This window comes from Panthera pardus, unplaced genomic scaffold (assembly GCF_024362965.1).
Source record: "Panthera pardus isolate Hobbes unplaced genomic scaffold, ASM2436296v1 HiC_scaffold_24, whole genome shotgun sequence".
NCBI classification, from domain to species: domain Eukaryota; kingdom Metazoa; phylum Chordata; class Mammalia; order Carnivora; family Felidae; genus Panthera; species Panthera pardus.
The window spans coordinates 2829014-2844511 of NW_026526810.1; the positions used below are offsets into that span (position 1 = coordinate 2829014).

General features: G+C 46.7%; 1 protein-coding gene across 4 annotated transcripts in view; it reads left to right on the plus strand.

The window, feature by feature from the left end:
* The window catches only part of SV2B (synaptic vesicle glycoprotein 2B), a 220326-nt gene that overhangs the window by 23498 nt on the left and 181330 nt on the right, over positions 1-15498 (plus strand). The window contains exon 1 of one of the 4 annotated variants that reach the window (XM_053888753.1): positions 957-978. The exons of the other annotated variants lie outside the window; for them this stretch is intronic. The gene's annotated coding sequence lies outside the window, so the exon portion shown is untranslated. Of the gene's footprint in view, positions 1-956; positions 979-15498 lie in introns of those variants that run through there. 4 annotated transcript variants of the gene reach the window in all.

Consider the following 15498-nt stretch of genomic DNA (forward strand, 5'->3'; position numbering starts at 1 on the left):
GAGTGGCGATTGAGGGGCGCGAGAGGTGTGTGTCGCGGGGAGAACTGGGCGTTGCGGCCAGCTGCGGGGTCGTTCTGCTATACTGGACCTCTTCTATGTTTCTGCCTCCTGCCCTTTCCAGAAGAGGTGGTGGCTTGTCCTGCGGGCTCCACTCAATGCAGCAGGTCCGGTACAGGCTCATTCTGCATCTTTCTTGAGTCAGCAAATACTCATCCAGCACCTAGGATGTGTCAGAGGTTGGGTTAGTCCTTGGGGATGCAGCGGTGAGGAAAACAAAGTCCACGTTCCCCAGAAGCTCACACCTGGTCAGGGACAAACACCTGTAATAATGAAGCGTGATGAGTTCAGTCATGCAGGTGGGAGAAAAGAGTGTCGGGCGCAGGGGGGAGGGAGGAATTAATTGTGCCAGTCGATTGTTTTTAAAACGAAGCGCTCACAGATGAGGCATGCCACGGAAGGATTTCCGCAGGGATTGTGTCCCTCTGTTTGGTCCCTTGGTCTGTGAGCGACCCACATCGCTCTCCCACCCCATCAACATTGTACCTACTGGGTGGGCAACTGGATGGGCAAGAGTTCTGCAAGTCACTTCAGGGCGGGCGCTTGTGGTGTATGCCCAGACCCAGCAGACACAAAACACAGAAGTGTGCACAATGCCCGTCAGGTTCTTCTTCTTTTTTTTTTTAAATTGATTGTTTTCCTAAATTCCAGGACCAACAAGGGTTTGAAGCAGTACTTCTTAAAGGCAAGGATTCTGGAAATTTCTGGGGGATTCTTAGAGCACATGAACTTCTGTCTTCTCCCCCCTTGTGTCCCTGACCTGTCTGTACTTGTGCCAGCCCAGTTCAAAAGGAAAGGTCTGACCTTGATTATGTCTCAATGGGTGGAAAGGAAAGGAAAAAGGAAGCTGTTATTACCAGCCTGCTCTCTGGGAGAGGAAAATCCAATCTAATGGATGTTTCTTCCTGCACAGAAGCTGCGGTGGGTGATGAGAAATGAGAGCTTTTGTGTGATGCGTGCTTGGCAGAGATGCGTATCACATGCGTTTGGAAATCTGAACCGTCATCAAGGTGTTTGAAAAGCAGGCTGGCCTCTGCAAGGCGCCTGGGCTTTGATGGGCAAACAGTCTTGGGCAAGTTACATAGCCTCTCTTTGAGCTTTGATCTTCTGATCTGTAACGTGGGGATAACAAGAGTTGTTACAATAGCTGCATAGTGGATGCTTAAAGAATATTTGTTCCTTGTTGAATAATTTTCAGACATAAATTGCTTGGCACTAAGTAAATGGTCAAGAAATTACAGTTCATTTATTGAGTACCTACTAGGTGTCCAGAGACTGCTTTATGTGTGGGGAATGCAGAACGGAACTAGATGAAGCCCCTATCCTGAAAGAGCTTAGTGTGTGTGTGTGTGTGTGTGTGTGTGTGTGTCTGTGAGACAACAAATAACTAAGTAACTAGAAAGTGAATCAGCCAGTGATGCGTTCTAATGGAGAGGAATAAAGCAGGGTAAGAGGAATGAGGAGTTCTGCCAGAGGGTGGGGTAAGGATGGTTATTTTTTTTTATGCAGCCGGGTCAGGGAAGGCTTTGCTGATAAATGACATTTGATCAGACCCCTGGGGAAGTGAGGGAGCGAGCCAGCCAGATGCAGAGACCAAGCATTCCGGGCAGAGCAACAGCACCTGCAAAAACCCTGAAATAGGAGAGAGATGTGTTCATAGGAAAATCAGAAAGGAGGCCAAGGAGGCTGTGGTTGAGTGAGTGAGGGGATCAGCAGTGGGACTTGAGGGGGCAGATGCCACAAGGTCACTGGGGTATTGCCTCTCATGATTTATATTTGTCACTAAGCTTCATGTCCCCAGCTCTTGTTTAAGGAATCGGCTGAGATTCTACGCTCTATGTTTAGAAGGTATAGGTTCCTGTGGTCACTCAGAACATAAGCCGATGCAGCAAGCAGAGGTACAAATCTTTGCAAGGCAACCAGGGGCACAGGAATGAGGGAGGAGGGCAAAACAGTGTTCAGATATCTTTCCCCCAGATCGAGTATTTGAGTTTCTTTTGGAACCTTAACGTTATGTTTGTTTCTTCCTCTCCGCCCCCCACCCCCCCAATTGTAAAAGAAAGTGTCACCTTTACTAAACAGCCCTGCTTATGTTGCTCTTGCTAGTTATTATTTGTTTTCTTTGAGGACGATACAGTTTCTGTGGTTATGGAAGGTGTTAGAATTGATTGGAAGTAGACTCACCTGCAGAGCATCATGGAATGACTTACCTAGTATCATTCGATGCATTTATTCGAAGCTTTTATCTTGTATGGTTAGTATGAAGACCACAGTTTGCTGCTCTGTCCCCTTGAGACTTAGTTCCTCTGCAGATTTGAGAGCTCCAACCACTGGTCTTGGTACAGTGGGGCTACTGCAAGGTGTCCCGTGGAGAGATGTCTGAGAATCTTGTCAAAGTCTCTGTGAAATAGTATATGATGTGGCTGGGTCCCCGTAAGAGTGACTGGCAGGGTGTCTCCCAAGATACCTCAGAAGGTATCAGACATTTACCTGGGTGAATTTCTCCCCTCTGAGGTCCGGCTTTTAGTTTTGCTGCCTTGCAAACCTGATCTGTCTCTCTGGGCCACATCACAGTGACCTTGCCCAATGGCATGCCAGTCTACTGATTTGAAATGGCTGAGACACTGTGTGGCATGGCCAGCCCCCTCCTGATGTCTAAACCATAAGGAGGAAGTATCCCAATGAGCATGCACGCAGAGCAGAGCAGCTTAGATACCTACCCTAGGGACCGATCACATGTTTTAGGGCTGATACTGCTAATGGGACTCCAGAAGAAACCTGCCCCAAAACAACCAGATAGTATTTTTCTCCCACGTCTGTTGGTTGGCTGGGAAGTTTGCAGATCGGGCTTATGCCTGGTTTAGTGGGTTTGGTCATGTGATTTTGGTCTGCTGATGGAGTGGCCGAGGGCTGGCTGCTTTGGGATGGCCTCAGCTGGGGTGACTTGGCATGTTCACACAGTGGTGACAGGAATCCAAGAGAGAGTGGAAACTGGCATGATCTCTGGAGGCCTAATCTTATAGCTGGCACACTATCATTTCATCCTTTTCTATTGGCAGGATGTCATAAGGCCAGTGCAGAGTGAGGGAGCAGGGAATAGACTTCACTTCTTGGTGAGAGGAGCTACATAGTCACATTGCAGAGAGTGTGGATACAGGGAAGGGAAGAATTAGGGATATTTTTGCCATCGATCTACTGCTACAGGGACCTTAATATTTAAAGTCCCCTGGCTAAGGCTCCTTTTCTCCTGAACTCTGCTTGAAAGGGCAATGCCTGCAACTTCCTCTTTTCCTTTTTCTCTGTGTTTCTGTGGCTGACCAACTTTAGACATATATACCTTTAGATAGTCATTCATTGGCCAGCCGTTTGTTGAGTGTTCTCTATGTGTCAGGCGTGTTACAGGCAGGGTATACAGCAATGAAAATACAACGTCCATCCTCGTGAAGCATTTACTCTAGCTGGGGGAGACAAATAATGTGGAAGTAAATAAGTAAATGTGTAATGCGGGACATCAAGCGGGGAAGGGAGGATGGGCAGCGTCAGGTTGAGTGGGAGTTGGGGACAGGGTTGAGTAGGTGGTGGGCATTTTATACAAAGTGGTCAAGGTGACATGAAGGAAGTGAAAGAGTGAGCCAGATGGATATCTGGGGAAAGACTTTTAGGCAGAGGAAGCGATAAGTGCAAAGGCCCTGAGGCAACAAGGTGCTGGCATGTTCTGGGAAGAGCAAGGAGACTCATGTAGAAGGAACTGAGAGGGTGACCATGGTAAAAGCTGAGGTCAGAGAAGTAGCAGGGAGCTAGTAATACAAAGTCTTGTAGGGCCTTGTGTGGACTTTGGCTTTTTCTCTGAGCAAATGGGAAATCACTGGAGAATTTTGAGCACTGGTTTCCATGATCCGATTTATGTTTTACAATGATCCCTTGAGATTTAACCTTATAAGTGACTCTAGGGGTTCAAGAATGAAAACAGAGAGAGCATCCAGGAGGCTACTGTAGTTCTTCAGGCGAGAGAAGGTGGTGGTTTGGACCAAGGTGGAGAGTGGTGACTGTGAGAAGCGGTCTAATTTTGGATATATTTGATGATGGAGAAGACAGGGCTTGCTGATTGGTAGATTTAGGGTATGAGAGAAAGAAAGGAGTCAAGGATGACTCCACATATATTTTGAAGTTTATTTATTTTGAGAGAGAGAGAGAGAGAGAGAGAGAGAGAGCAGGGGAGGGGCAGAGAGAGAGAGAGAGAGAGAGAGAGAGAGAGAGAGAGAGGGCATTCCAAATAGGCTCCTTGCTGTCAGTGCAGAGCCTGATATGGGGCTCAAACTTACGAACTGTGAGATCATGACCTGAGTGGAGATCAAGAGTCAGATGCTTAACCGACTGAGCCACCCGGGCACCCCACCACATATTTTGACTTCAGCAACTGTAAGAGGCCCTTTACTGAAATGGGGAAGGAACAGTTATGGGGTCAACTGGTTGTCCAATGGGAGATTTTAAGTAGACATTTGTATATATGAGTTTAGAGTTGAAGGAAGGGGTTCGAGAAGGAGACACAGATTTGAGTGTTGTTAGCATGTTATTTATTTGTCCCCTCAGCAAGCCAATTCACTGCTGTATCACCAGTGCCCAGAATATTGCCTGGCACATAATGTGTGCTCAATGAATATTTACTGAATGAATGAATGGAACCATTTAATCACTGGAGGTGACTGCACATCCTTACTTCAGTGGATCTTGAGGTGTAACTCCCTGAAGTTATTCCCTTTCTTTCCAAAGTCTCGTGGGAGCATTATTGTGGATCTCGTGGACTAAAAACAGACTTTAAATACAAAGGCTCCAATTGCTTATATCTTACAGAAAGCAGTGTGTGGTGACAAGTAAGAAAAAGAAACAAATGGAAGCCAAAAAATAGCTCATACTTTCAAAAAAGGAGACAAGATCTTCCAGAGAGAGGTGGCTGAAATTCAGGGGTGTGATGTTCTTTGGTTATTATTGTACTGCTCTTAATTTAAGATTAAGCAGGAGCAGGGAAGAATCTTGAAAAAGGGAGCGATTTATTTAAATCAACTTTATGCCAAGTGAAAGAGTGTCACCAGCTCACTTGAAAAATCCCACATCTACAGCATCTTGCATAATGTGTTCCTGTTTATAAAAGGAGAGAAATAGGCAATGGTTTTATTGGAAAGGGGGAGGGTGCTAAAATTCTCAAATTCTAAGTGCTATCCAGTTCCTCTCCATGGTGTGGCTGGATATGTGTGAGAGTGGGTTTTCTTCACCATGATATTGAGAGGGAGGGAATGAAAAAAAAAAGAGGTACTATAATTGAAAGTGTTTTCTTCTGCGTGTGTTTGTGTGTGTATGAGAGATAGGTAGGTAGGTAGGTAGAGAGAGAAAGAGAGAGAGAGAGAGAGAGAGAGGCAATACTAGTGCGAGAAAAGGAATTGAAACCCAGCAGGACATAAGAGAAAGGTAGTAAGTTGGCCTCCATTTTGATGTGTGGGCAATAAGCCTGACCACGTGGGGCATAGGATAGAGCAGTGGGGTTTGGAATCAGACAGAAGTTGGTTTGAACTCAAGTTTCCTTACTTTCTGTGTAAACTTGAGCAAGTTATTTAATTTCTCTGAGCCTTGACTTTCTCAGCTGTAAGATGATGATGATGATGATGGTGGTGATGATGTTGATGATGTTGATGATGGTGATGGTGTTGATGGTGGTGATGGTGTTGATGTTGGTGGTGGTGATGAAGTTAATGGTGATGGTGGTCATGATGGTGGTGATGATGGTGGTGGTGGTGGTGATGATAATGATGGTGACAGTGATGGTAATAACATCCAAGTGCTCTGCAGTTCCTTTCATGCTGCTGGACTTGGAATGATGTTGGTTAAAATGCTGATTATGTGATCACCATACCTTTATGTTTCTGAAGGACTTAACGATTCTGTGTGAAGAGAGAATTGAGAATCTGTCATTTACTGTTGCCAGTGCTATTGAGAAAATGATTTGCATGGCGTTCATGATGTTAAAAATAAGACAAGTGGATAATAATCAGCCTTATGGGCTGGAGATTTCCAAGTGCCTCAGAAGGAAACCAACCTTCTATTCTCTGCAGTAAACCAATCCCACTAGCTCAGCTTGGTAATATCCCAGAGTTTGTTGGAATTCTATGATGCAAATTTCTGAGTCCCTTGGATTATGTAGATGCAGAAACTTTCCTATCATAAGCCTCCGGGCGTTGCTCTCACAAAATCTACCCCGTGGTGTCTTCTGCTGGAAAAATCTGCTGTTATCTCTGCTCCAGGCCCATAGTAGACTTGTACTAGATATTTATTTGATACATGAGTGAGTAAATACTGTTGTGGTTGTTCTATTAGTTGAATTTCTTCCTGGTGATTCTTCACTGGCCTAGGCAAGAAATGAGAGCATATGTGACAGTAATGAGCTAAGTTTTCAGCACCTAGTAGGTACTCAGCAGCTAATGGTGTCTCCATCCCCAACCTCTGTGCCTTTGCTGCTATTCTGGCCTCTTCTAGATCAAAGATCATACACTCAACTTTCCCTTGGAGCTGTCGGATACATCAGCAGCAAAGGTCAAAGCTCCTCTGCTGTCCTGACTATTGATTACCACTCACCCAACAGTGTCCCCTGCTCCAGGAGGGAAGATCCACATCATGATTCCCTCCACACAGAAAGAGGTCCTATCAGATCTTCCTGTTTTCTATACAAATTCCTGCTCCATTCATTTCCTGTTCCCTTCAGTCTTTAGAGCTTGCTTCTGCCTTGGGTGGCAGGGGAGAGAGTAGCTTTAACTTTTTTTCTCCCAAAAGGCAGCTGAAAATTCTCCCCTAGCTGGTGACTGCAGAACCCTTCAGAAATAGAATTGAGCTGCACTACTTTTAGGATTTCGATCATGTAGGCCACAGCCTTTCTCCCTGTTCCATTTTATAGATGGGACACCTGAGGCCCAGCGAAAAGAAATCACAGAGAAAAGTACCCTTGGAGACGTGGAGGACCAACCTCCTTTCCTTCTCATCCAGCTCTGCGTAGATGCAACAGAAGGTCATTTTGCCAGACCTGCAGAGCCTTTTTGAACCACAGACGTCAGAGTCTGGAAGGTGGCTGTTTAAGCTGGGGGTGGGGTGCCATTATCTGCTTCCATGCCAGCCCCAGATGACACATCTATTTTCAGGAGCTCCGGGCTCCTAAAACTCACCTAAGCAGGCAATAGGTGTCAGTTTTCAAGACAGAAACATGCAAATGAATACCTGTCTGTGGATAAATGTGCCATCATTACTCTCAAGTGCACAGGCTTTGTTGCAATGAATATTTGATGGGCATTTTCCTTTTAGGTCCGGAGCAATTCCAAGTCAGTGGAAGGATTCACTTGAACTACCGGGTCCTAGCGTTGCAGAGCTGAAGGGACCTCAGAATGCAGGAATCTCAACTCCTTGGGATGCACTCATTGCTTGTTGTAGGGGTAGGAGAGGAAGTCTTCCTCCTAGGAAAGGGGGAGTGGAATCTGGAGAAGGAAATGACTTATCTAAGGTCCTGTAGTAAGTCACCAATGGCAAGAGGATCAGAGGCCAATCAGGCTTGTAGCAACAAAAGTTAACCTGAGGATAGGGACTGAGAGGGACGGGAAAAATGGGGCCTGGGTTCCCTTCATTGTTATGCTTAGAAATCCTCTGAATCAGCATGACTAGTTTTCCTGGCCAGGAAAGAGCCTGGTTAGACCCCTCAGTGCTTTCCTCTGAGAAGTCCTCGGGGATTTCTCCTGCCAGGCTCCAAAGCCCAGGCCTTGCTCTCGCCTTGCCTGTGGCCCCTGCTCTCTTGCTGTGTGCAGAATGTGACCATGGCCTCTGATCTGATCTGGGGTGCAGCAGATGGCACAGAGAGAGGAATGGAGCTCAGCTGGCATGTGGGTGGCTCTGAGAGAGAGGAAACAGCCTTGTGGGGTGGCCCGCTCCAGGCAGAGAGTGCTGGGCCCCGGGACTGGGCTGGAGAGCTCACGGCAAAGACTGGAGCTCCTGACCTTGGCCCAGGAGGGCTCCAGGGACTCAGTTCCACTCCTACCGTCACGATGAATAATGAACATCTCCCACCCATGCTTGCTTAAATGTCCATGGGTTAAATACAGTCACTTGCATTTTTTTTTTTGAAGCCAAACATAACAATTAATCATTAAGGAAAGGAAAGCCATAGGAGAGGAATGTTAAAGATGAAAGATGAGCTCCGGTGGAATTGCCAGAAGCAATATGGAAGCAGGGGGTGAGGCTGAGCCAAGTCTTCTTGCTGCCCACAACGGAGGACTTATTTTTCCTTCCTTGGGTCGTGCTGGCCAGTCTCTGGCACAGAAGCTGTGATGGGCTCCAGCCCTCACATCACTAGATTGGTGGCCTCCTGCTTCCACAGAGGCTCAGGGTGTGGGACCTGGGGGCACCACGCAGCATGGTTTCAGCCCATGTCGTGGAGACAAGGACAGCCTCTTCTGGTCGACTTGATCTTCTCATCGGTTCCTCAATTCTTGAGCTCCTTTGAGACTATAGAAGGCAAAGAACCCCAGAGCCAGTGTGCCTGGGTCCCCAGCCTGGCTCTGCTTCTTATGAATGTGGGAACTTGGGCAGGTCATTTAACAGCTCTGTGCCTCAGTCTCCAAATCAGTAAAATGGGAATGATGATAGTGTTTCCTGCTCTGTAGAGTTATGGGGAAGAAGACATGAGTTGACTTGCACCAGGAGCTCAGAATAGCACCTGCCTCCTAGGGGAACATTCACTGGGGGCAGATAGTATAAATGCCACATCCTGAATCCAAGGACTGGCTGAAGTCCCTTTATGGCAGCTGCCATTCCAGTCTGAGTCTGTCATCCCACATTCGCGGGAGCATGCTCAGGGTTCTGTCCCCTCTGCTCTCACCTTGGAGAGACAAGGGAGTGCTTAGGGCTTGCTTATAAATCTGTTGTATTCTCATTTTATAGATAAAGAAATGCAAACAACAACAGAGAAGTGTAGCAAACAATTTCATACGAGGTGCCGGGAACACGTATGCATTAGATGCTCTTTCTCTGGGAGCTTCCTCGAGCAGTCCGATCATATAACACTAATGATTATTATCACGCAGCCTTGATCTCATTGGATTTTCACGATCTCTATGAAGTGGGGGCTTATTGTCTCCATTTCATGGTGGAGTAAACTGAGGTTCAGACAAGTTAAATAATTTGGCCAAAGTGTAGCATCTACTAAAGGGCAGAGTGGATTCTAATGCAAAGCTGCTTCCTGCTCTAGAATGATGTTCTCTGCACTGTGCTGTGGTCCAGGAAGGCTTGTTAGGTGTGGCTCTGGGCCTCTACCCACCACCTTGACTTAGCCTCCCCTGCTTTTCCTGCTACAACCCCCCCCCCACCCCCCTGATCTTCTAAAGGGGATTTGCAAACATCCGGCTAGTGCCACGTGGGCTTAAACCAGGCATTGGATCCAATCGGCTTCCCTGCCTCTGGAGCTGGTTTCCTATACTGATGTCCATCTGCCCCACCTGTAGGCTTGTTCTCAGGGTCAGTACTCACCTGTGGCTGGAGATGTTTAACTTCTAAAAGGGTCAGACTTCAAGGGTCCTTGAGGGATAATGGTCCCTAACTCAGTGCTCCGTAGCTCATAACTGAGTTTCTTCTATAACTTTCAGACCAACTTCCTGTTTTCCCCAAAGATGCTTGGAGAGAACTCTGCTTATGTTCCTCTGCATAATCTGACTTCGTTTATTCTGGACCGTAGGGTTGGGTTTGGACCCACACCCAAACCACGGTCTTCCGCAGATCTCTATTCAGCCACTGCTATGTTCCAGGCTTTGTTTCTTACACTTTTCTCTTATTGGAAGAGTTCGTGTCTTTTCTCTCTAGAATCTTTCCCCTCTGGAAGCAGGGGTCTTTGAGGTTTGCCTGAGGTGCACCGGGTGCCTATGCAAATAAACCCCAGGGCCTTGCTACTCAAAGTATGGGCCCTGAACCGTTAGCATCAGCATCTCTTGGAGCTTGTTAGAAATGTAGAATTTCAGGCCCCACCCCAGACCTGCTGAATGAGAACCTGCATTTTGACAAGATCCCCAGATGATTTTTCTGCACGGGTCAAAACATCTCCATACCATTTCTTCCCCCTACTTCAGAGCTCACGTGGTCACATACACTTGGCCCCCTGCTTCTGGCTCCTCAGGGAAGCAGGGCCATGACTTGGCCAGGGCCGAGCTGCCTCTCTTGTCCTGGTCCTACAAGGGGTGCAGTGCCTGGGCTCTACCATCGGGGAGCTCATTAATTAATAACTAGAGCACAACTTAAGGTGATATCACAGAGATAATATCCTGAGTGAATGCTTGTAGTATCACAAACTCTAAGAAGTTGCTGTTACTGTCTGAGGAAAGAAGACTGGGGGCGAGGAAAAGCTATTGGATTGGGTGATGGGGTATTGCTTCATTGGGCCCTGAAGGATGGGTAGGAGTTTTCCAAGTGGGTGGTGGGGAGAAAGGGATTCCTGCTAGCAAACATAGCTTGGAGAGTAGCATATAGATCTGCAAATGTTCGGCTGATTTGGGCAATAGGTAGGTGTGGACGGGTGTGGGGTGTGAGGTGGTTTTGGTCAGGGGTGAAAGTCGAGGAGAGGGTGATGGGGAAGAGAAATTTGTTGGAAAGTGGTGCGAACACTTAGTGGAATCTCTTGGGGGGGGGGGGGGCTAAAGGTTATCATCAGGTGTGCCAAGGAGAAAAAAGCTCAGGAACCACTGAGATGCATAGAGGAGCTGATTGTCTTGGCTCCTTGAAATGGTCCTGTAAATAAGGAGATAACTGCTTGCTGTTCTGTGCTGCAGCCACAAGTCCTGGCTGTGTGTGAATTGAGTGGATCAGAAGTCCGATATGGCCTCCATCATACACATCCATCCAATTAGAGAAACGACAGCTTTGGAAATTGATGTCTGTGAGATGCTTTCAGGTACAGAAAGACCTAAGAGACCACGGATAACATTTAAGAAGTACAAAAAAGTCCTTAGACCGTAGTTGCCCAGAACAAATGGAGCAGAAAGTTCTGTGTCCTGTATTTGACAGAGCCTGAGCCACTATTTCTCAGGCCGTTGCCTGGATTACACGATTCCAACCCATAACTGCTCCAAGAGTTACTAATTAGTGGGTTTCCCCTCCTTTCCCCTTCCAGCCACCATTTTGGATGTATTAGAACCACACAACTGGAAAATTGGGAAAAGGGAAAGCCACCTATAATCCCATCATCTAAGTGAGTATGTTGAGTTGTATGCAGTTTTTGGAGCCTGTGGCAGAGACTGGCAAGCTCTTCATCAAAACAAAAACAAAAACAAAAACAAAAACAAAAACAAAAACAAAAACAAAAAAACCCCCACCAAAAAACCCATTTCCTCCTCTTCCGGTGCATGTGGACTACATCTCCCAGCCTCCTTTGCGAGTGGGTGTGGCCATGTGACCAGTCCCTGGCGGCTGAACCTCCATGTGCTCTTCCAGGTCCTTTTCCCATCCGCTGGCTGGTCCTGCTTGGGGCTGTCTCATGTGCAAGAAATAAACCTTGTCTATATTAAAATACCGACTGACACCCTACCTTCACCAATACAGAGCCTGAAATTGTAATTAGCCTTTTTTTCAGAAGCTTATGGGAACACATTGTCAACAGTCAAGAAGAGTGTTTCTTGGCAACATGGAAATTAACAAGTTGGCCCTGGGTTGACCGTTGGGTTGCCTGTTTTTAAGGAGCTCCTTCAGTGCAGAGGAGGGTGTGGGGTTAAACATCAGCCTTCCCTCTGGTGACTATTCCAGGAGCATATACACTCTGAAAAGTCTAAAGTTCAGTATTTTCCCCTTCCTTCTCTCGTTGTTTCTGACTTGTACAATACTGATGGGGCTATCTTGTAGAATCCATTAAAAAAATTTTTTTAAAGCTTATTTATTCACTTTGAGAGAGGCGGAGAGAGAATCCCAAGCAGGCTTTGCACTGTCAGCACAAAGCCTGATGTGGGGCTCGAACTCATGAACAGTGAAATCATGACCTGAGCTGAAGTTGGATGCTTAACTGACTGAGCCACCCAGGCTCCCCTAGAATCCATTTTTAAAAAAATGTTTATTTATTTTTGAGAGAGAGAGAGGGAGGGAAGGGAGGGGCAGAGAGAGAGGGAGACACAGACTCCAAAGCAGGCTCCAGCTTCTGAGCTGTCAGCACAGAGCTGACACAGGGCTCGAAACCATGAGCCATGAGATCATGACCTGAGCTGAAGTAGGACACTTAACTGACTGAGCCACCCAGGTACCCAAAATCAATTTTTTAAAAAGATTTTATTTTTATAGAGGAGTTTTAGGTTCACAGCAAAGTTGAGTGGAAGTGACAGGGAATTTCCATGGTCTTCTGCCTCTACCCATGCAGAGCATCCATGGTTATCAGCCTCCCCCAACCCTGCCCCCCCCACCCCCCAGAGTGGTGCACGTGTTATAACTAACTGATGAGCCTTCATTCACACATCATAATCCCCTGAAACCCATAGTTTACCTAAAGATTCATTCTTGGTGTGGTACATTTTACGTCCTATATAATTTAAAACATGTTTATTAATTTATTTTTATTTTTGAGAGAGAGAGCGAGCATGTGAACGCACAAGCAGGGAGGGGAAGAGAGAGAATCCCAAGCAGGCTCCAGGCTGTCAGTGCAGAACCTGACTGGGGCTCAATCCCACAAACCGCAAGTTCGCGTCCTGAGCCGAAATCAGGAGTCAGACACTTAACTGACTGAGCCACCCAGGTGCCCCTGTCGCATATAATTTTTAAGCCAAGAGGCTTGCTCTGATACTTAAAGCTTGTATAATTTGGGGTAGGTTGTTTAACTTTTCAGAGCCTCAGTGTCATCATCTGTGAAATGGTGACAATAAGATCTACTTTCTGGTGTTATTGAGAGGCATTTATCAAGGAGATGATGGTTCTTCCGTGCTTAGCAGAATACATGGTACTCAGTAGGTGCTTCCCCACTTGACAGGAGACTTCTTGAGAGCTGGGACCGTGTCATCTTCTCTATCACCATAGCTCTGGTGTTTAACACTGCCCCTGGCACACAGCAGGTGCTCAAACTTACTTACCAAGCTCAGAGCACCTTAAAGAAAACTGCATATGTCGAAGGGGAATTGCTGTGACCCCGGATTGCAGAATTAAGAAAGGTATGAGAGGAAGGTGGACAAAGTATAACACCTTGACCGTGGGGTGCAGGGGGGTTAATCTATCAGCTTCCACAAAAGGTTCCAGAACAAGAATTTGTTCTTCCCATTTCTGGCATATGCACTTGGGATTGCTCTATATTTGGATGATGACTCTCTCATTTGAGGGTTAATCCTCTTTGTCCGAGTCATCCAGCTGGGGGATTAACTGCTTTAAACTCCCAGCCTCACTGCCCCAGACAATGGGAGCTTTATGTTGCCAAGAGCTAGGGCTTCGAGGGGTCAATTTCTGTTGACCCAGCATACAAGGGTCCTTTGTGGTTATTTGATCCCAGCCCCTTAATGCTATGGAGGGAGAGACTGAGGCCCTGACAGGGGAAGTAACTTATTATTTCCTGTAGTAAATGTGTGACCACAACCCCAATTTCCAGCTTGGAGATCTCGCCTCAGTTCTGTGCTTGTCTCCAGTGAAGGGTTCAGGAAAAGGAGCTTAGCTGAAAGAGTCAAACTGTGGATCAGTGGGAGAGCTCTGTCTGGTGCTGATGTAAATTCCATATTGTTCTGGGGAAGTCTCCAGTCTGTCTGTGGAAAGTCCAGCCTGCTTCCTTATTGATAGGTGGACTATTTAGAAACACCTCCGTGGGGCTGGGTTCCCCAACCATTGTCTGGCTTTGGGTGCTCTGCCCAAGATTCCCATTCTGAAAGATATCTGCCTGGTCCACACCCAAGGGTACCCTCACTATAAGTTGCATATCGGGTGGGAGGGTGGTTCTCAGAGGAAAACTGAGGACTATCACTAAAGGGGACATGGCTGCTGGACAGGCAGACCCCACAGTTGGCCACCACACACCCTGGGCTGGCTTCTCTTGCTGAAATAAGGAATCCTAAGTATTAGCTTTGTTGGCGAGTGTCAAAGACTTTGGCTGTACTTCCGTCTTTCCTTCCTTTTCAAATGGTTTCCAGTTTCCATAACCATGTCCTTGCTTGCCCCAACCTTGCATTATAAAAATTAAAATAAGCAAAACTCAAAGATGGATTCCCTCTCCCCCTTAAATCCCATTTACATTGATTTCTCCAGCAAACATTTACTGACTGCCCACTGAGCTAGGCACTGGGGTTAGTGATGGGCAAGCAAGACATGAGCCTTGCCCTCTGAGCTGCTAGCTCATCTATTACTTGAAGACCCATAAGCACCATTGCTGCCCATTGGGGGTACTGAGTTTGCTTAAAGAAAGTGCATTGTTGAGTCACTCTGATGACGAGTTGTTCTGTCAAAGAATGTGACTTTGCATTCTTTTGTGCATAGAAAATCTTGGAAGATGATGAGTAAAAAACAATCTGTCTTGGGACCCAACCAAACTGCCTGCCGCTCCGAAGCTGGGAGAGAGTGGGTGGCCTGCTTTCTGCTGCTGCTGTCTGCAGGCTGTGAATGAGAGCTGGCACCCTGGGCTTCTTTGTTGTTGGGTGCTGGCGTTTGAACACCGGACAGCCTATCGCCTGGCTATTATCAGGCTATTTGTATAATCCCGGCAGCTGGTAGTTGTGTAATAATTTTCAAAGGAGAAAAGCCCGAAGATGTTTGCTTAGAGAGAGAATGAAAACAGGCAGAGAATGAGGAGGCGTGTCGCTCAATCCCGTGCAGAACGTGGGATGGCTGCACTTCACAAAGGCAGGATTGTTCCTTGGTTAGAATTCCCTGTGGGACTTCCCCTCCTCAAAGTTCAGGAAAGGGTCATGCATTCTGGCAGGGAAGCCAGTCTCATTCTCTTTGCACGCACTGACAGAACTAGAAAAAGTGCCTTGGCCCTGGGGATCTGGTCAGACCTGTGCTGATAGGGAGCTCACAAGGAGCCATTGTGGCTTAGAGCCCAAGGTCAGCACCAGAGTACAGACTTGAAAGTGCAGAGAGCTACGTTTCTCTTTCTGTTTTCTGTTCCATGGCTGTTAGAGTGTAGGCTCTGGACTCAGATTACTAGGTTTGAAGCTCATCTCCTTTACTTATAAAGTGTGCTTAACTGCTCTGCACCTCACTTTCCTTATTTGTAAGACGAGGGCAATATTAATAGTGCTCTATCTCATTCAGTTGTTAAGAGAATTAAATGAGATAATACAGTGCTCAGCATGACGTTGGGTGTAGAGCAAGTGTATTAGTCAGCTATTACTGCATAATGATAATGCTGCATAACAGACATCCCCAGATATCTCAGTGGTTCACACAACAAACATTATCTATGTCACTTAGGAGCTGGCT